We start from the raw sequence: 20362 nt of genomic DNA on the forward strand, positions 1-20362 counted from the left end.
TTAGGAAGTGTTCTGCTTTTCAAAGTAGTGGTCTTCCTTCTTTCCCTTCCTCCTTCCTTTCTTCCTTTCTTATTTCTTTCCTTCCTCTCTTCTTTCCTTTCTTCCTTTCTTTCTTGTGTGTGTGTATTTGATTTAATTTTTTATATAGTCAATATTCATGTTTCAAAAAACTAAAAATGTAATGCTATTTAAATAAGCAACCACTTCTTTACTGTTTTTCCCCCAGACTTTAACCTATTGACCAAATTAGAAAGTCAAGTCTATGGGTCACCTAACATTGGCTTTTGCCATTCACATACTTTTTTAAAAAGTTGATTATATGCATTTATTTCAGTGCATTTCTGTGATGTCGATAGAATTTCCTCTCTGATAATGGCTGCAGACAGTTTAGTGCCTATGGCACAGTCAGGATTAAAATAAAAGTAACTGCCAGGTGACTGCAAGCCATAGTGAGAAGGCTGATGGAGATCACAGGCCAGGTAGGTTTAAATCAGCTGTGGGCTTGCATCTCTGGCTGCACAAAGATCAGTGGCTTAAAATTGTAAGTTTCCTACGTGAGACTCAGCTCACAGCCACCTTCTTCCCCATGGTCCATTACACAACAGAACAATGTGGGACACATGTTGGTGTTTCATTTTAAAAAACTGCTGAAGTCTGATTTATGTCAGGAATTGACAGTCTCTAACAGAAATTTGAACTCATCACCTGTGAGTGAGATAGAATCTTTGAAGTTATAAAAAACAGTACTCACCTTGCATTTTATGTGATGTTTGAAAAAATCAAGGGGAAAGAGAAGGAAAAGGAGAAGGAAGACAGAAAGGGAGAGATGTGGAATCCCACCAGAGCAAGGATTGCCTAGAGCTGACCCTCCTTCCTCCTTACCCAGGTAACCCTAGGGAAATGCCATGGAGATTTGTTACCAAAAGTGGATAAGACATCGTACTTCGGGATCCCCTAAAGCAGACCCCTAGACAAGGACTTGAGTGCAGGTAGTTTATTTGGGAGTTGATCCCAGGAAGCCAAAGTGAGAGAGTGGGGAAGTGAAACCATGAAGGGAAAAAGCAATAAAGGGGAGTTAATGTGTCGGTTAGCACTGTGGACAACTGGGGCTCAATCCTGCTGGGGACCCTCTAAAGAAACTTTGTTGTACATGCCTCAGAATCATTCTATAGGAGAACAAACAATTAGCCATTTACCCACCGATCCTTGTCCCCCATTGGTTAAGCTTGAGCTAGACCCAACAAGCTCCTGTGGTGTGGGAGAAAGCCTTCAGGCTGAGAAGCAAGAGGTAAGCTCCTTGAGAAGGGAAATGACCTCCGTAGCTTCAGGGGAACTCAGAAGGAGTCAAGGGGATGTGGCATGGGTCAGCAACAGGTATCTAGTGCTCTTAAGCCAATGTGGTTACCTTCTAGTGTCATTCCACTTGATAACTGGTACAAATGCCTAGCTTCTGAAGTTCGGGGCTCGCTGAGCCTGGGCGTGTTTCTATGAGGTTCTGTAGGGTTCATTGTCTACAACAACACAGCAAGATTATTTTTATGTTAGTTACAAGTTCAGGGAAATAAGTAGGGTACTCAAGTCTCCTAAGCCAATGGGGATGATGAAAGCAGGCATCACAGACAAGTCTCATCTAATTTACAGGTAAACCTTCCCTGATACCATGGCTGTTCTTGGTTCCATAGCTCTAGAGCATGTTATTTCTGCAATTTCAGGGGATTGAACCTTATCTATAAATTTTTGCTATGTTTCTGACATGAAGAGTTATCTTTTTGAAATCAATCCACCAAAATTTTACTGAAAATGCAAATGATTCTCAAAATTTGGGGGACATTCCTAAGTCATAAGGGTCCCTAGGAAGGAGAGAGTTATAAGCATCTGTAATGCCTGTGTGGTCAGGTTCTGGGCTCCACCTTGTGTTGCTAGTTTCTTTTCATCTTCACATTTATGATTATCATTTCTATTCATGCCCAAATTTTTGTGAAAAAAAGCCCTTACCTTACTTCATAATGAATGTCCCTTACCATTCGTATGTCCCAAATTGTATTTTCAAGCAAATGCAATTTCTAAGGAGAAATTTTTGACCAGCTCTTCCCCTTTGTCAGCCAGGTAGATATTGGAAGCTCCAAATATGTGTGTCTACAAACCCACCATTTTTGGGATACTGAATCATATGTTCAACCAGTGAGTCTTTAAATACTAGCTTTCAAATTTTTCAAGGTATCCTCCTCTATATTCAGAAGATGTAGAGAAATTGTGAACAAAGGTCACTTTGCTACAGTAGATGAAATGCAGTGGAGTAAAAGTGCAGACTGGGATATCAGTTTTAAATGCTGTGTCTGGCAAAACCAAATACAGGAGAGCTGGGGTGCTTAGGTCTGCATTCAGGACGGATTTCTCTGACCCCAGGCTCTAATCCTGGATGCCCGGCACATAAGGAGGATGAGGACTCCTTAATCTCTGTCTTCAGACTCTTACCCTCCACAAACACCCCAGGCAGCACACAGACGACTTAGCCAGTGCTAATTCTGTCTCAAGTTATTAGGGCAGTAGTAGTAAGACATGAACTGCATGAACTGCAGTACTTGCCAAATCAGCAGGTATGTTTTGAACACTTGCCTGGTGCTCAGTGGCCAGGTGCCAATTTGATTCTATTTTAGTCTTTTATTGGCTGAACCATGACCATTCATTAAAATCAGTGCAATTTAAGTTTGGTGAACCCCGAATAGGAACAATTACATATAGAGTATTTGTTGCATGTATGTATTCTGGGATCACATACATGGAAATGAATTAATTTAAAAATAACTGATGCATTAGGTAAGTTTTTACATTTGAAAGATAGATCAGTAGATTTATATGTTTCCACAATTTTGAGAAAACTAAAGAGAAATTCTTAAATTAAAACTAGAGGGAGATGTCCCTTAGGGCCTTTTATTTAAGATATTTAAATTGTTTTCCTAAAACAATCCTCAGTGTTTTCATGTATCCACTATTCTAACTGCTCTGTATGAATGTGAGTTCTGAAAAGCATACTAAAGTGCAATTCACACTTCCTAGAGTACATCTGCAGATTTTAAAACTCAATGGGAAATCTTATTTAAAAATAGGAAAACCAAGAGAGTTACCTAACAGCATGTCATTATCAAATACTTCTAGCAGAAAAATTACTTTTCTTTTTAACTTTATCTATGAGAATGAAGATAATGCTAATTTCTCATACCTGGAATAGAAGTGTGGAAAGTCTATTTTTATATCCAATAAGAAAAAGTGTTTTTTAAATGATGTCCCATATTTAAAATACCCTTTTTAGTCAAAATAAAGTTCAGGTAAGACTAGATGAATAAATTGGCATAAAATGTAAGTACATATATTGCCTGAGAAGATTACAAGGGAATTCTAAATTTAGAACACGCACTAATTTCAGCTGGAAGAAATGATTGCATTTATAATATCTTCAACCCAAATGTACATTATGGTCACTTTTAATAGAAAAAATTTACATTGTTCCTTAAATGTGTATACATGTAAACCAGATGTCACCTTCAGCTCCTATCCAACCTCTTCTCTACAATGTCTGTCTGTTCCTGGGGTTTCCATCCTCATGGACACTTCTGGTTCTGAGTTTATGCATTTATGGGACTCCCAACTTACCCAATGACTCACTGCCTTAGCTATTTCCTTCTCTCTGCTCTACTCTGACGCAGAATGGACTCCATTTTCTTTGATGTCCGAGAAAAACAATCACACAAGGCAATATGTGTGTGTAACCAAGATCTTGGCAGATGAGGGAAGTGGGGGCTGTCAAAACAACTTAAAATTGAACATTAGACTTCTCCATTGTTAAACGTTCCTATAGACGGTTTTGACAATTCAGGCTCTGGCTTCTTGTCATTTTTCTTGACCTTCTCTTAGCTGATCCCCCAATTCCAAAACAATTCTTCCCACTTGGTTTGGCAGAATGCCTCTCTCACCCCTCTCCCCAGACTCTTCTCTGAGCCTCTCCTGGACAGGCTTTTTCTCTGGGTCTCTCCATATCTCCCTCTCTCCACATCTCTGTTAGGGATAGGGGAGAAGTTTAGAGATTTATTTTCTACTGGTTTGAATTATGCCACCAACACTCCCACTTTGTAAGGCAGCTTGATTTACTTTGATTTTTAAATAATAATAAGCATTTTCTCCATTACATTAGCATGGTATAAATGGTTGTCAGGAAAGGTTATCAGATAGTGGTGAGGAGTGCTACCAACCAACAGTTAATACCAAAGCACTTGGCACTGGCCCTAAAGTATATTTCATTTTTATTAAAAGCATATTCTTTAGCACTTTTCTAAATTCATCACATTGCAGCACATACCCTGGAAAATGCTATTGAAGACAGTGGCTATGTGCATCCTTCTCCTCACCTCTTATTTCTTTTTACTCTGGATGCTCATTGTCATTAGATCCATTCATGCCTTTTTGAAATGTGAAGTTCTAGGCACAATCATGAATATTGTAATGAAAAAGGATAAACCTTTGTCATCATTAAGCAAACAGAAACCACGTAATTTTTCTCTACTTCACATTACTGCTTGGATTCAATGAAAAGGGACAAAACTTTGTCATCATTAAGCAAAGAGAAACTACATAATTTTTTTTCTACTTCATACTCCTGCTTGGATTCAACGTAATTTTTGTGCTACTACAGTTTGCATAAATTATGTTGTCTTTCTTCAAAAGGGAATTCTGTCTTCAAAGAATTCTAGTAGTATCATGCAATTGAACTGAATTTTAAGTATTTTAGTTAGATAGTTTTAGTTTAGGTTAGTTAGAACATGTTAAGAAATACAACATAATTTTTTTCCATGATTATCATTGCTTGCTTCTCAGTGTTTCTGAAATTTTCTCTGTGCATCCAACATTTCAAGGTCCATAAATCATGACAATTTTGGGAATACAGTTGTGTATGTAGTAATGGGAGGCCACTGAAATAGTAATGTGTAGTAAATCATAGCAGTAGCACACAGAAGAAGGTACTTAATCTATTTGAAGATGATAAAACACTCAACAATATATTTGTATATATGTTTGAACTGGTTTCATCTTAGATAAACTTCTTTTTACTTTCACATTAACAAAACCAGACAAAACAAAACCCCGAAGACCACTGATAGAAGTGGTATATCATCTTTACTCCTAGTAATGGAGTAACGGAGACAATGAAATTTATAGGTGAAACTAATCATTTCTGTATAAAAACTTGTATTTCAAAAAGATATTGTTTTTTATTTTTATAATCTACTCAGTGATCTTAGGAGGAATGCCATGGATGGCATTTACACACGAGTATTTCCTCATTTCTCCATTTTTCACTTGACCCATATGGAACAATTTTCCTTGTAAGCCAAAATTATCCTTTTATTTTATATGTGCAAACATTTTACTGAGTAACCACCCTCAATTTTGGACTAATGAACATATGGAGTTGTATACTTACATATTTTATGAAGACTTCTTGATTTGACTTTGCAGATGGAAACCATCAAAGACTTTCTGTCTTTCAACTGCAGAAGCTTCTCTGATTGCAGGTTGAAAAACACAGCTGACAACTGTTTCAGAAACCGTCTTAAGGTTAACCTTACTTTTTTTACAAATTCGACTAATTTGATTAGTTCTGTTTCATGACAAAACACTTTGCCCTCTGATATCCTTTATAGATAGGCTAAAAGACTTTAAGCCTTAGGAAAGTACACTATAGTGTACATAAAACTGTCTCAGAGTTTAGCCTTTAGTTTAATCCTTCCTTAGCCTTTAAGATGCTTTGGGGCATTCGCTTAATGCCACTGTTCAATTTGACACAAAGGGAAAATACTATACTAATAAGCCATAAGCTTTTCTTTGATGGATATGTAATCTATTTTGTATTTCCAATGGATTTTAAGTGCAAAAGTTTCTTTTGTGAGTAGGAAAAAAGCTATTTTTCACAGAGCTGCAAAATTGAATTAAAAAACAGCAGTATAAGGAAGTCTTCTAGAATTGACAACTGTACTTTAATTCTCAGAGTCAGTGAAGAAATACTTCACAGTCTGTGTGAAAGCTGCAATTTATATGAGAGAAACACGAAATTTTGAAAGTGTGACCTATTTTCTTTACAAGAGGAACATTTATGGCCTTGAAAAAGAACTTCCATTTTTGCAATTACTAGTAATTTACTACAGAAAAGCCAAAAATAAGAACTTAAGATAAAAAAAGTTAAAGTTGTGAAAAAAGGGTTCCAGTTTGAAGATAACCTGTTCCTTTGTTGACAAATTTTTATCATTGGCTATTGAGTGTGTTATAAAAAATAGCCATATGGAACTTTGTGCATTCACTTCAGAGTTATTGTTCATTAAGCCGTGATCTTCTCTGTACCCTTGATGCTGGCCTATTTTTCCCCCAGCCTTAGTGACCCACCCTAGCAAGCTTCCCAGAGTCTTTGCTATTTTTATATTGCCCAAGGGGTCACGGGGACTTCTGCATCCCTTCCACACCACTCAGAGTCACTCAGGAAAGCTAACTACGGCCCTCTCTCTGCCTGGCCTCTTGGCCAGCTTGGGTTGTTACAGGGCATCCTGTGGGGAGATCTTCCAGGAAAACACCTGGCACGTCCAGCAAGAGCACCTCTGCACTTAGCTTTCCCTCAACTCATCATCTAACACAGCTCCCCTCTCCGGGACTCTGGAGTAGCCGGGTGCTCCTGGATTCAAAGAGGAGGCAATCTTCTTCCTGACTTGGCCATCTTCCTCCTGACTTTCTGGGACTTCTGGTTGTACAACGACCATCGAGTCCTCTAGTCCTGGCTCTTGATATGTAAACCAACAGGGGTGATCTGGAATTAAGTTATCTATTCTCTCTCTCTTCAGGACCAGTGTCTCAACCAAGTAGGTGCAAAAAGAAAGCTTGAGGCTCAAAGCCAGTCTACTCCAGCCTCTTTGGTGATGGGCATTCTCACCCTGCCCCACCCCTGGGGCTATCAGCCTCATGACTTGGAGCCATCTTAAGAAGAGGCTTAAGATGTCTTTCTATCTTCACATCTTTACATCCTCTCCATCTATTTAAAGATTATAAAATTATGTTTCCTGCCAAAGTTCTTACTGACTTAACAGTAGTGACTGCTCTAAATGTGGTAAGGATATACTGAAAGAAAAAAAAAAAGATTGCTTTAGAACTATTTTATATCATTATTTGTTTCAACTCTGATACACTTTTGACCCTCCATGTACTTTAAATTGTTTTTTCTCATAGTATTGAGAACTTCTTTTCTAGAAATAAGCAAGTAAATAAAGAAACAGAATGTAACTGAATTTATTCAAAAGATACTTTTTTATATACAAAAAAGACTTCCAAAGAAAAAATAGGAAATATTCCTTTTTCATCTGCACTTCTTTCTTTGCCCAGAATGTAGATACTGGTTATTTTGTGATCTAAGTAAATGGTGAAAAATTAAGATCTCTAGCTCAACGCGATTATGATTAATTTTTTAAAAACATGGTAGCATTAAATAAGATATTCAGAAATTTTTATATGCTTTTTTTATAATGCTTCTAACAGTTAAAACCATATTTGTTATAATCTTTGTACAAATAAAAACATTTGTAAAAACAAATAAATGACTTAGGAATAATGAACTACTTCATATCAATTTGCATATTGTCATATCCAATGAAGTATATTATTGTAATAATGGCAATTCCATTGAATCAGTGAATTTTGGTTCATCTCCTGCTCATATAGACTGTACAAGTGAATGCATAATTTGGAAATGAGAGGTAAGAAAGACAATAAATATAGAGGTTTTCATTTCTTTAGCTATTAATTTTAATTGTCCAAATTCCCATTTTTCCTAATAAACAATTTCTAAGATTTGGAAAGCCATGGTTCCAGAGTAATAAAGTACAAAGTATTTCCTATTAACACTACTGAATTATATATGTGAATGTGGTTAAAAGGGAAAGTGTTAGGTTGTATATATGGTACTAGAATAACATTCTTTTTCAAATCCATGAAACTTAGGGTTCAACACAGTGAACCCTAAGTTAAATCATAGACTATAGTTAATAGTAAAATTACAAAAATGTGCTTTCATCAAGTGTAACAAATGTACCACAGAGATGCAAGGTGTTAATAACAGGAAGTATATGAGAATCCTGTATTTTATGCATGATTGTTCTGTAAACCTACAACTTCTCTAACAAAAAAAATTACTTAGTGCCAGAATTATCTTCTGTGGTAAAATAATACAAGTCTGAGGTTAAAACAGCTTACAAGAAAATAAGACAAAAAATTTGTCCTCATGAAAACTTACCATCAAGCTGATGAAATAGACATTAAAAAACACATACACAAACAGAGTTTGAAGAAAGGTTCAGGGGACTGTGAAAAGATAGGACAAGGAAACCAAAATTAGTCTAGGAGTTGAAAGGAGGCTTGACTCTTTTGAGCTGATGAGTAAAATTAACCAAGTGACAAACAGAGTACAAGTGTTTCAGGCAAAGGGCATAGCACCTGCAAAGACACTGGACTGAGTTGAAGCTTGGTGCACTCCGGAAGCTGAAAGGCCACTGAGGCTAGAACACAAGGGTAAGACAGGGAATAGCTTAAGATGAAACTGGAGAAGTAGGCAGGGATATGTATATATTTTCAGCATGGCAAAGTGTTTAAAAAACACCACTGGCATCTTCAATTAAGTTTTTAAATGGTCCTGAAATGCCAAGCACCATGAGAGCTGCATGATGAAGACATGGTTCTGGCTTCTAGCTTAGAACCTATGTCTTTTTATGCAAAGCACCCCCATTTCTGCTACTATGGCCCCCCTGTTCCTCCTTCTTCACTACTGAGTGAACTAAACATACAAAATAAAGTATAGAAAAGAAAGTAGATTACGGAACAGGAAGAAATGCCGTTTTCTGCATCCTCAAACAGGTAAACTAATTTAAAAGGAACATTAAAGACAATTGCCCTTGTAAATTGGTTGTTGATGATGAGGATTTCTTCGGTACCAAGATCGCGGGATAAAAACTGCTCCAGGGAATTTGAATCTAGGCTACATGGCCACATCACAAAAACTTCTGGAATTGAACACATTTTTGTTTTGTGGATATTAACTGTAATGGAATTTATTGCAAAAAAAATTGATTTGCTTTTCTCCAAATAATAAAATTATTCCCAAACATGGATGATCATGGAAAATAGGAACTAAGCACTTTCACTGAGTGTCATTATGATTCATGGGTAACATATTTTTACTGACATTAAACTTGCAAAATTAAGCTAGAATTACCTCAGATGACTGCTATTAGCCAAAGTTCCAGGATCCAGTGCCAAAAACAAATCCTTTTGATGACAGACTTCAACAGTTGTACAAAGCAGGCTTTTAGAGATTGGTTTCTGGGAACAAATATTACTTGCTGTAACAAAGGTCCTATCATTAATAAGTATCTAGTCCAGACTAGTTAAATATATGAATTTTCTTTTAACAGTGTAGCATTGTTTACAGAAGTAGCATAAAGACACTAAGGATAATATTTTTTTTCTTGAGTCTTCTTTTTGGTAAAGAGCCTCAGTAGTTTTCAAATATTTCCCCAGTCATACCTAAAACACCCAGTTTTCTAGAAGGGAGTGATATCATTTGATCAAATCCTGGAAAGGTACAATAATTGCATTTCCCAAAGGTGTTTTTTGATTAAATCAAAAGTGGCCTCCAGGTTCACTCCTCCAGCTCAGTGTTCTAACTTCTAGCATGAGCAGTATCCTTTTCCAAAGCATTCTTGGATGTCAATTTTTATAACTAAATAATGAATCACTTTTATGAGTACCACATGGTATGAAATAACTTTTTAATTTTTTTCATGGTGTCTGTCAAATCAGGGTAATGTTTGGAAATTTGGATCAGAAACATGAAGTCTTCTTAGTGTAAGAGCCTGGAGAGAAAGCATCTAGAATCTCAAGTCATTTTCTTTACTGGCTCCAGTAGCCAAGGAGCTCTAGTAGCAAAGTCCATAAAATAAAAATAGGATAAAAGCTCCTCACTCCTTCATGAAGACCCCTGTCATGAAGCCATACCAATGAGTGTTATGAAGAAATCCATGACTTTAGGGGTGAAAAACAATTGGAGAATATTAGATGTGGGGGAAATATATACTGACCTTTCTGTTAATGCATTATATACCTTCTTCATGTAGTTATTTTCTGCAGGGGATGCAAAATTTTAAGTAAGAAAAAAAGGCAATCACTTGTACATTGAAAACTGTAGGTTAAGAAATTGGGAATTTAGGATGAAAATTATATTCCACTAAAGATATATTTCATTCTTTCATTCTGTAATCATCTAAACATTGATATGATAAAGGGAATAATACCTGACAGAACTGTTGCTGGGTTCCTGCTCCAAGTGTGTTACTGAAGGTGCTGGTAGGTTTGAAGAAGGAACTCGAAGACAATGAGACACACTGACAGGTATTAGAATCCTATTTGGCCGGTTGTCTCTGATAAAAGTTTAATTCCGATGCACCAGGCTGAACCACAGACCCGAGTCTAGGATGGGCAGTGCTGGATGAGCTGTCAGCAGAGAAGCACCTAGGTTCTGACATTCCTTTCATCCGAGGGGATGGTGGTAAACCAGTCTTCCTTGAGAGACATTGCTCTGCCTGATCAAAAGACGTAATGAAGTTGATGATGCCTGTTGCAAGGGTATCTATCCATCACCAATCCAAAATGAGCTGGGTGGGTTGGGCCTGAAGAAGTTGCCCATGTTTGGTTTTGGCATGGTGTACCATGTTGGAGTTGATGAAAAGGCTGGTAGGTATAAGGGACTGACTTTGAGAAGCATGAGGCTGGGCCATGGACAATGAATAATACTACTCCCAGTGCTGCTTGATGCTTGATTTTCTTGTATTCTGTTCACAATGTTCACAGATAAATGTGAACCTACTTGTAAGTTGGGGTAAGCTTGCAGATGCAAAAAGGATCCTTTGTTGTATATGGTGTTGCTGTATTCCCAAATTGTACACACTTTATGTATTTTGCTGACCCATCTGGCTGGGCTGTGGCTAGATATTAATCGGGACTTTATTTGAATTTTGTGCAAAACCTCTTTGTATGATGATGTTAAACTCAAGTAAAGATGTTTGGAAATTTGTGCTGTTAAATGGACTGGTAACAGGGTGTGCTACTGACTGGAGCTGTGGTTCCCAAGCAAGGAGTTGCCATTAGGAGTCTGTCAAGGAGCCAGAAGCCTCCACTAACATTTTTTTTTCTGTGCTTGCTACCCACTGCCCTTTAATGTGATTTGAGATACATCTAGGTCTTAATAGTCATCACAGAAGGTGGATTTCCAAATGAACCAGTTAGTTGTATTTGACCAGAACCACTATTCTGACTGCTATTAGACAAAAGCTGGCTGGGAACACTGATTTCTACATGTTGCATAAAGCCATGTTGCACACCCACTGTACTGCTTGCAAAGGATGTTCCAACAGACATGTGAGTCACCCCTATAGGCAGCAACATCTGACCTGGGTAATTAGAAACATTAGAAGCTTGAGTAAAGGATGCTGATAAAGAAGGGTGAAGCTAAGCTTGTGAAAACCATTGGCTTAAGTTTAAGCTGGCATCCAAATATGTCTCTCTGCCAATGTCTATTAAGTGATATTGGCCTTCTGTAAGAATTTCTAAAGGATGTCAAAAGTTTGGTTCTCAATGAGATCAGGAAGAGCAGAAGACTCAAGTCCATCTTCAAGAACCTGAAGGCTACTTGAAAGTGGCAGTCCCTCATGGGGCTCTTTTTCAAGCTAGGGGCTTACACTATTGAAGGATGACTTAGGATCAGCATTACTAGAGCTGGCAAAATGGAATTTGCATTGGATGCAGATTATCCTACATTAGTCAAGTCATCAGTAAGATCAAGAAGACATAAGTCTTTATTGTCATCCATGAAAATATTTTCAGTGTTCTTCATTCCTTTCAGTAGATCAAGATTTTTATCGGGTGTCATTTTCTTCTCCTAAAGGGCTGCCTTTAATATTTCTTGTAATTCAGTTCTGCTGATAATGAATTCTTTCATCATTAGATGTTTAAAATGTCTTTGCTTTGCCTTCATTTTAGAAAAGTATTTTCACTGGGTATAGAACTATAAATTGAGAGATTTTTTTTCTTTTTGTTCTTTAAAGATATTGTCGTATTGTTTTTTGCTTGCATTGTTTCCAATGAGAAGTCTTCTCTCATTCTTTTCTTTGATCCTCTGTACATAATGTGTCTTTTTTTCCCTCTGGCTGCTTTTTAAGATCTTCCTTTTTACCACTGGTGTGAAGCAATTTGATTACAATATACTTGGGTATAGTTTTCTTCATGCTTTTTGTTCTTGCAATTTCAGAAACATTTTTCAGAAAAATATTACTCATTCAAATATTTTTCCCCCTCTCCTTCTTTCAAGGTCTCCAATCACACATATATTAGTCCTCTTGAAGTTGTGTCACAGCTTCATGATATTCTATTCTCCTTTTTTCACTTTTTTTCTCTCTTACATTGTTTTATATGTACATTTTTAAAGCACTGCTATCTTAAACATGATACCAGATATGTATAACAGAACATCACCTTTTTATCTGCTTTGGTGATTAGAAGAAAGCATTTGAGCTACAGCATAAGGTAGCTGTATCTAAGATGAGGCAGGGGAATGGTTAAAAAAACAGGCTCTGAAGGCAGGCCACATTGGTTCACATTCTGGTTTCTTTACTACTTTACTTTTGTAATTACCTTAGAAAAAAGCCCAGATTCACTGAACTAGTCTCTCTAGAGAAGCAGTCTGAAGATCTGGATTGTTAATAAGTTTCATAGCTGATTCTTATATTTATGCAACTTGACGATATACTGACCCAACCTATATCTCTAAAGATTGGATCATATAACTTAAAGAGCTCTCCTCTTTATAGAAGTCTTTCCCCCACTGCTCTGCAAGAAAAAAAAAACAAACAGCCTATTTTCCAAGAATGCATTAATTGTGCTACAACCTTATTCTGATGCATACAGGAAATAATTGTTGCTATTTTTTTTCTTTCTTTGAATGGAGTATAAAGAGTAACAAATTACCAGCAAACATTAAGTTCAATAGCAGATCTAGAAAATCACAAATGCACAAAGTACTTTCTTTAATCATGATTCCCTGAAAATAGCAGTTCTATGAATAATTATAGAAGAATATGACTAGAGAGCAGGTTCTGTAGGGCCCTCTTTCCCAGCCTAATATCCCAATGAGTCCTGGAAACATACAGCTAACATTCCTGTGACCAACAGATGCATGTTATCCTCACAATAATCCTCTGAGGTAGCCACTATTATTTGCCCCATTTTACAGATGGAAACTTAAGCTCAGAGGCCAAAATCCCAGTAGATGCAGAGCTGGGATTTGAGCCCAGGGCTATCTGGCCTGAAATTTAAGTGCATAAACACTATTATATTCTGCCACTTCCCAATTCTTAGTCCTAATGGTATGCTGGTAAATGGCATGCTGGTAAACAGACTATACAGAAAAAATATGTTTCTGTTCCTTATGAACATGAACCTTGTTGCACCTTCAGTTCAAGCCCTGCACACAGCCTTGCCTGTTCCTGACTTGGGGCTCTGCTTCCTCTCAGTCCTTCTGGAAAGTCTTCCTACTTTCCCAGCCAAGTCCAACCCTTTCTGCAGGGCCCATCTCCAATCCCCTTGGCTCTCTGAAACTTTTTTAGGGTACCTCAGTCATTTCCATTATTGATTTTTTTACATCTAGAGCCGTTACCATATAATGTACCTCTAAATGAAGTATTGTTTTCTACTGATTTTTTTATTGTTGTCACATACTACTCTCCTAATTTCCTAACTAGAATGTATTAGAAATGTATTACATTCTCAGTCCGAGTGTAAAGCGAAGACACACGTTTATGTTGCTCGAATATCCTTTCTATGTATATTCATGCATCCAAAAATACTTACTGAGAACCTACTATGTTTCAGGGGCTGTGTTAGGCATTAGGGATACATCTGTAAAAGTCATTGTAAAGGAAGAAGACACAAGGTCATCTTTGCCTACCTCAATGACAAGTCACATAATAGGCATTAAACATAATTAATTAGATCAAATTTGGGGGTGAAACGTATAAACATTGAACAACAGAATTTCAGAGCTAGGATAGACCTTAGACTAGGGGTTCTCACTAGGGATGGTGGTGCCTCTTCAGGGGCATTTTGGAACTCTATGGAAGGGCTTTGGTTCTCGAAATGTTCGGGTGAATGTTATGGCATTAGTTAGATAGGGGTTATCTCGCCATGCTCTAACAGTGCTGCTCAACGGAGAATCATTTTCCTCATACACAATTTGCATTTTGCTGGGAGTTCATGAAGATGAATTATAATTACCAGAGTTTAGAACTGAACTCCACTTTACATGAAACACAAAGTGTTTTCTTGTGTGGCTTCGATATACACTGAATTTTCCAGGTATTCAACTATGATATAAATTAAAGGAAGATTGCTCTTTTTTTTCTAAACTTTATTAAGAGTTGTTCACCATTGCAATGAAATCACATCATGAACAGCAATGCCATTCATGCTATTTGAGTCATCAATTTAGCACATTGTATCACTACATTCTTGGTGTGTATATCTCTATTTATCTATCTATCACCATCTATCTCTAGCTCTCTAAAATCTCAAAATATACTAATATGTACAATATATAAATTTCATTCTTATTTCAAAATGTCAAATATTTTTAAAGTGTAAAATAAGATGGAATTGAATATAAATAATAAATTATGCCTTAAATACAATTTAAATATATTTATATGTAATACATTGAAATATTAAGGTAATATACATGCATATAAAATTAAACAAAACCTTTTCAATATACGTAGGTACAAAGCAGCTGACTTTTTATGTCATTGCAACTGTGTTTTAGCATCTGCTCATTAAAATACATATTATTTATTTTAGATTACTTTCCTTGTATTTCTCCTTTGTGTTCCAGTTAGGGCACTATATTGAATTTTTTGGAAGTGTGTTATGTCTCCATCTGGTTATAATACCTGCAAGGGTGTTAGGGAGGTGTCCCAAATATTTGTCATAAGACACAGGGTGTTGAGTCTGAAATGCTGGGAACGCTGTGTAGGATGAAGCCCTCTCTGAAATCATCCTGGGTGGTGATCTCTTATCTCTTTCTCTCTGGGCTGTGGACCACATTTTGTTTTGTTTTGTTTTGTTTAAATCTCAGTTACTGCCCTTATTTCATTGCTGTGGTTTTTTGGCTTATATTCCTGTCTTCCTTGAAAGACTTGAAGCCTCTGGGGCAGGGTCTGTGTTCTCCTCAACTTGAATTCCCTAGGACCAGCAGGCAGTACCTGGCACTCCGAAGTTAGTAAATGTTAGTTAATAAATATTAATAAATGTTAGATGAAATGAAGTCATCATCAGCATGGATGAAAAGCACAATAAAAATATTTGGCAAAATAAACTTAAAATACAGTTTAAAAGTATGCATAAGGACATCATTTGGAAAGGACAATAATGAGGAAAGAAAATGATGTCTTTGTTGTTGGATTTAGTCCTAGGAACTGGAGTCGCATCCCAGAGGATCAAGCTAAAATTTAGGGGCAGGAGTGGGAGTGGGGAACAGGGAGTTAATGCTTAATAAGTACAGAGTTTCTGTTTGGGGTGATGGAAAAGTTTCGGTAATAGATGGGAGTAAAGGTAGCACACTGTCTATGTAATTAACATGAATGGTATACTTGAAAGTGATTAAAATGAGCAATTTTATGTTGTATATATTACCACGATTTAAAAAAAAAATGTGCTAAAACCTAGTGTTTACTTGCTTTTCCATCTCATGTCAGAGTTATGTTTCCTATGACAGAATGGAGGCTTTTAAATGCATCACTGAAAGAAGGCTCTAAATACCTTGTGGTTTTGAGTCAAGTAATTGGTGAGAGACAAAATGCTTGAAAATATATCTGGGAATTCTTGAAGGAAAAACAGCTTGGTACTTTTTATTCAGCAAACACACACCACCACAGCCTCCCCATCTCCTGCCTCTGTCCACAAACACTTGAAGACATTAGTCACCATTTTGTACAAGTAGTGTTTTAGTCTCATTTCTTTGTAGCATCCTCCTCTTAGTTCCTGGTCAAAAATGCATCAGAGATTCACAAAAAACAATAATAAAAAGACCCAAACTTTTAAACAAATTACCTTGATGCAACAAGAACAAACCCCCAGCAACTCTGAAGTTGGTGCCACAAACTCAGGCGCTCTCAATTAGAAAAAGAAACAGCGTCAGAGGGAAAAACAAGCTGCAGCTGGCCACTGTGACGAGTACCCAGGGAGCGTGATTGCCTTCAGTTCACCACACAGGGAGAGCCGCAGGGGATCCTGGGGTCACCAGGCACCAGACATGTGAACTCAAACCAGCCGGTCAAGGAGACAAGAACGCAATGGAAAACACAAGCAACTACCATTATGTCAATTGATTGTCTGGGACGAATTATAAATTCTTTAGGTATCACGGACAATAAGCAATCTTTCACTTTTGTCTCCTAGAGTTACTGCATCTGACTTTCTTATCACTTGATTTTCCTGCTTTTTATTCACCTGCCACTGCCTTTTTAAAGATTCACTAAGAGAAGCAAGGGTGAGGTCTCATTTTTTTCCACTTAATAGTACAAAAATGATATTTCTGCCACTACTTTCGCCTCAGAAACCATGGTAACAGCCTTTCTACCTGGGCAGCTGCAGCTGCAGCTTAAGTTTCACCTTGTTATTCACTGAGGAAAAGGCTGCCCGTGTCACCATCCTCAATTAGAGAGAGTGCCTTCCAACCCCAGTCCCTCCAGTCATGCCTTTTGGGACACAATTCCAATTTTGTGCATATATTTATTTTTGTTTGGTCAAGTTGAGGAGCTAGCCATATGATATTGTATTATTGAACGTGTAAAGAGAGGGTGGTTATGAAATGTAACATTGGAAAATGCACTTCCATCTTACAACATGCCAAAAAAAATTAGGCAGGAGCCCTGATCTTTGGGAGAAAAGTGTCAGAATGTATTTCATAGGATAATGCCCACCTGAAGGTGCTATTTTGATTTTAAAGAGAAGAAACTCCATCCATAAATGCAGTCAGCGAGGACCTAAGGAATTCTTTGTCCTTCTAGCAGAACAGAGTCCAGGACACTGAGGCCACCTTGGAACTCATGACTATAACAGTGATAGCTAGCGTTTATTGAGTACTTACTTCCTATTAGGCCCTATGCCCTGTACCTGTTATACATTATCTCATATAGTCGTCACAACAGGCAGGTAAGAGTACTACTTTCATTTGACAGATCAGGATGCTGCGGCAAAGATACAGTTAAGCTCACAGAGCTAGGAAGACGCAGACCTGGGATTCAGACTCAAATCCATCGGCCTTCACCTGTTCCTCGCCACTCACACGTTGCCTTAGGCTGGAGTCAAGATTGGAGCAGAACTCACCATCTGGGGCCACCCCCACCCCCATCTTGGGGGCCTTTTCTTGGTTCTCCTGCCCCTGGCCCTGTCTCCCCGGGTGACTCACTTTTCCTTCCAACTGAGATTTCAGCCTGCAATTATTACTGTTTTTCCTATTGTCTGATGACCTGGAGTCTCCTCTTAGAAAATACAAGGTGAGCATACGTTTCTTAAAGTCCGATGCTAACGATGCCTGGCACTCTAGCAAAGGGAGCATAAATCCATAGCTGTCATCCTTCTGGTTCTAATTTTAGAAGCACCATAATTAAGACGGCATTCGGGGACTGAGGCTAACGGCGTCCACCAAACAGGCCATGGGGGCGCCGAAGGAAGCGCCTCAGGGAAGTAACAGCGAGTTCGGGAGTCTCCCTCATTTCCCCCGCTTCTTCCCTCCGGAGCAGAGACTCTGCCTTCTGCCCCTGAGCTGATTGACCGCTCTTCCCTTCCTCGAGTCCCGACAGGAGACGGATCCTGGGGCTGGACGTGGCTCTATACAAACACTTCCTTTCCCTTACATGATGGGGAGACCTGATCAGAGGGTGACATAGATACAGTCCTGGTGGAGCGAGCTGAAAAAGAATCCGCTTTTCCTGGTGCCTTGAGCATTATCACCCTGGACTTGATGAATCAAAGCCCCGGAGGTTCTCTTGAGTTCTTTCTTTAGCCAGTTGGGATGTTCAGGTTTTGACATTGGCTTCTGCATGTCAGTAACCATGTGGATTCCTCTGAACCATGGGGATCAGGGCATGTGGGAGTTCCTGTCCCGTCTTTCTTCTCTCCGCCACTACCTCCTTGTGGAGCCACAGCCCTGGAAGTGTTGCCCGGCAGCTGCAAGGCCACTCCCAGGGCTGGGCCCCCGTGATACTGACCACTGCCACTCCCTTGCCATCCGGTGTGATATGGGCAATCAGACTGTGCAGATCTTGACCCAGGACCATGGCATGGAGTTAGTGTGTTGCTTTGGCAACACCAGCTGGGACAGAAGCCTTCTGCTGTTCAGGGCAAAACAGACTCATCGGATCCCTGAATCACTGATAGAAGAGGAGAAAGAAAAGAACAGATTGAGATTCTGGAGGCAGTGAAATGGGAGGAAAGGAAGACCAAGAAAAGAGATAGTGAAAGGGTTTTACAGTGAGAATTAAGATTCCTGGGTTCATTCTCCTTAACTATTTAACAGTTGGGCAGCCTCAAAATCTGGCAGAAACTTTTGGCAAAATATCCAAGGCATTCCCTGTTGTTTTGTACCTCTGGGATTAAGCACAAGCTGTTCCTCTGCTCCCCTTCTCTCTCCCTTAACTCTTCTACCTTGCAATCTAGGTGAACTATTTGTCCTAAACAACGGCTCAAATGTTACATTTTCTTCGAAATCTTCTCTGACTCCTATAGCACTTTGCATTTGTTCACTACATTCTAGTGGGGACTTTGCGTATTATACTGTTTACCACATCATATCATAATTGTTTACACGCCTCTTTACCACAAGATCAAGCTCCTCAAGCCCAACTTATCTTTGTACACCTAGGCCTAGCACAGTGCCTAACACTTGGGAAGAAGCCGAGAATTGTTTGTTGAATGACTATATGAATGAACAATAGAGAAATCCACCTGAATTCAATTATTGAAAAGAAAAGGGAGACTATGATTGCGCAAAGTCTACCCAGGAAACCATGAGAACGAAGGAAACTGAGGAAGTTGAGAGGGAAATAAGCTTGGCCTTTGTCATGGAAGTTTGAGGTATGTTTTCTCAAACTTGTTTTTAAGACAAAATGTCCATACCAAAACCTTGATTCCTGGTGATCTGGAAGAGAGCAACAGATAAGACAAGATATAAAAATTTGCAAGTCATTCACATAGAGTGAGATTTAATGAGTAGTAAATTCCGAAAATAAGTGCGTTTGGTAGGAAAGGACCAATTCCTAGGTCTCAGGGCTGCTAATAGTTGCTGAATGAGGGCAAAAGGAGCAACCAAAAAAAGTCTGGTTAGAAACAGGAGAAAGAGAAAAAAAAAAAACAAAACAAAAAAGATAATAATACAGCATGATATGCCAGACAGTGTAACTTCATTTATCCTTGAAACAACCCTATGCAGTAGTTCTATTATTACCCCCATTTTGCAGATGTGGAAACTGAAGCATAGGGAAGTTAAGAGACTTTCCCAGGGTCACACAACTAGTAAGTGGCAGAGCTGGGCTTTGAACCCAGGCAGTGTGGTTACAGGGTCTGGACTTGAGCTGCCATGAGATGTCCAGAAATTGAGGTTGGGAAGAGAATCTAGAGACCCATGTAGTGGAGGCGATAGGAGCATGAGCTTCGGAGTTACCGTGCTTCCTCACTCTATGTGTTCAGACCTGGGAACAAGACACCAAGCCAGGCCACCCTTAGCTATTCCTAATATTCTTAGAATTCCACCCACAGGAGTCAGACCTAATCCTAGGTTGAATCCTGAATAGTGTCCCTGCTGTTGCCTACCAATTAAACAGTCTTGGCCCTCATGCTGCTGTGGAAAATTAGGAATTGGCAGCCACATATAGAGGACATAGGCACTCTTCAGTCTTCCTCCATCCCAACAACCCTCTCACTTTACCCTTGACTTGCCAGCAACTCTAACCTCCTGAATGCCTTAAATTTCCAATCTACCCTTAGCTTCGACCCCTGGGTAGGGGGTCAGTCTGTTTCATGCTCAGTACACAGGGATTCCAAGGACAACTCAAGGGTGGACTAAGATCCTGGGATCAGTTGGATTGGATCCTTCTCAACCTCCTGGGACTGAGTTTGGCCTGGGGTGGTACTGTGGAAAAACATCGTTCAGAAAGAAGATCTGCTAGTAACT

The 20362-nt window shown here is 38.6% G+C and overlaps 2 pseudogenes; one reads left to right on the forward strand and one right to left on the reverse strand.

The window, feature by feature from the left end:
• Positions 1-6647: 6647 nt before the first annotated feature.
• LOC119522641 lies at positions 6648-12010 on the reverse strand (annotated as a pseudogene).
• Positions 12011-17846: 5836 nt separating this feature from the next.
• Positions 17847-18614, forward strand: LOC119522694 (annotated as a pseudogene).
• The last annotated feature ends 1748 nt before the right edge of the window (positions 18615-20362 follow it).

Source organism: Choloepus didactylus, chromosome 1 (assembly GCF_015220235.1).
Source record: "Choloepus didactylus isolate mChoDid1 chromosome 1, mChoDid1.pri, whole genome shotgun sequence".
Taxonomy (NCBI): domain Eukaryota; kingdom Metazoa; phylum Chordata; class Mammalia; order Pilosa; family Megalonychidae; genus Choloepus; species Choloepus didactylus.